At 30.7% G+C, this 2091-nt stretch overlaps 1 long non-coding RNA gene across 2 annotated transcripts; it reads left to right on the top strand.

Moving 5' to 3' along the window:
* The first annotated feature begins 461 nt into the window (after positions 1–461).
* Positions 462–2008, top strand: LOC116350978. Of its 2 annotated transcripts, none has more exons than XR_004202069.1 (3): positions 462–1365; positions 1433–1576; positions 1648–2008. It is a non-coding gene; the product is annotated as an uncharacterized LOC116350978 (long non-coding RNA). The 2 variants fall into 2 exon arrangements; XR_004202070.1 differs by having other exon boundaries at positions 462–1344.
* Positions 2009–2091: the final 83 nt, after the last annotated feature.

The raw sequence follows: 2091 nt of genomic DNA on the forward strand, positions 1-2091 counted from the left end.
GTCAAATCATTTGATTCATGTGATTTGCATTGTGCCCTTCAAATCATGATTTTTCTTACGATTTGTTGATTTAAAAAATTATTTTATCTCAAATCTGAGAACCCTGCCGCTGTGCACATTTGATTTTGATCTCTGGTAGGCAAATGAAGTCGCTCTATAAACTATCATTTTAACGTGTAGATTATAACTGATTGCGCTCAATGTGAACGTCGTCAGGTTAAATCATGAACCTCGGAATAATTTTGCGTTTGAAGCCATTGTATCGTGTTTGGATAATGTAAAGACATTCACTAAAGTATGATTTTTTAACTATCCATTTATTATATATGATTACATGATTTTTATATATGATGTTTACACGATATTACAATAACAATTTTGCTTGCAATTTTGTTTATATTTACATTTCCCGAGTGCTTCGCTAAACACATGAAACGGAACACCGACTGAGTTAAAATAAAATTTTTAAAAAAGCAAACATTTCATGGAGTCGACGAACGAGGTGTGATGGAACTATATTAAAAAAGAGTATCACGATTCAAGAATACATCGATAACAATTTATCTTCAAATTTGACCAGCGATGAAGAAAAAGAAAATTATTTTTGGAATATTTTGGGTAAAAGTAACAATGTGATCGAGTACGCTTCATATATTGATGGTTCTTTCTTAGAGAAGAAAAAAAAGTTATTTGGAAATCCAAATTCATTGAATACTTCTATGGACTCATACGTACGTGATAAGGGTTCAGTGGATGTACACTCACCTTATTTATACGCCGGTATGACATTTGCTTCGTTTGCGGTACATGTAGAAGATCACAATTTATATGCGTACAATTTCAATCATGGTCCCGGTCGTAAATTACTGTATTTAATTCCAATGTCCGAAGCACACAAATTAGAAGAAAGTTTAAAATCATTTTACAATGAAGACTTCATAAAGTGCCGTGGATTCATACAAAACCGTTTTATTTTCCCCAGTGAACATTTCTTAAATAGTAATAATATAAAGTATTTCAAAGTAATTCAAAAAAAAATACGAGGGTTTAGTTTTATGGCCACGAACGTATCATTTTGGTTTCAATTAGGATAATTGCGTAAATGAATTGGTGAATTTCGGAACGGAATATTGGTTATCAGTAGCCCATCTGTTCGAGGAATGTGTATGCAGAACTAAAAATCCATTATTAAAAATATCATATTTTTAAGATAAATATCCACAAATTTCTTCATCAAAATCAGAAAAATACGCAGAATTTAAAAAATATATTTATAAACTTTACAATCCAAGAAATGAAGAGAATTTAATTTTCTCAAACCAATCAACACAAACGAATACTGCAGTACGTGATGATGCAAATGATGTATTTTTCTTTAATTCAACAGCATTATTAATTGGAATTTTAATCATTTTCGTTCTTTTTCTTTCAGCAAAGAAGTGATTACACTACCAACAAATATATGAGCGAGAATTAATGAACAATGAGAATTGTAAAATCAACCTACATGTGTCGAATAATAATATATTTCAAAATTACTTTGAAAATGGGGTACGGCTCTACAAGGAAACTAGCGGTAATTTATAATCAAATAAAAAAAATATTTCAAGTTTTATTAACGCTAAATAATACTATAACCCCGCATAGATAACTTTATTTTCGAACGTGGAAACAGAAACGAAACAAAAAGTAATTACCCAGTCCATCGAGTGGTTTTCATAAAAAAATACAAGATTCAGATACGCTTATACGAAAATAAGATGTGGAAGAACAACACCGGGGGTTGTATGCAGTATATACATATAAAAAGCGTCGATTTTTTTGCTTCAAAAAATCAACAAATAACTGTTTTTATTGGCATCATATTGCATTAGATAAGACTGGGCATTATCCGATATTTGCCAATCAAAGAAGTCGCTATGTAAATTGCAAAAAGCACGTAACGCCTGTGAAATGTTGCATTTGTTTAAAATATTACTGCCTTACCCGGAAAACGAATTGTTTTTACAGTGACAATCATAAAATGTAATATAAAAAATGCTTAATGATTTGAAGGGCACAATGCAAATCACATGAATCAAATGATTTGAC

This window comes from Contarinia nasturtii, unplaced genomic scaffold (genome assembly GCF_009176525.2).
Source record: "Contarinia nasturtii isolate CC-2019 unplaced genomic scaffold, AAFC_CNas_1.1 Cnas_scaffold_4343, whole genome shotgun sequence".
NCBI lineage: Eukaryota > Metazoa > Arthropoda > Insecta > Diptera > Cecidomyiidae > Contarinia > Contarinia nasturtii.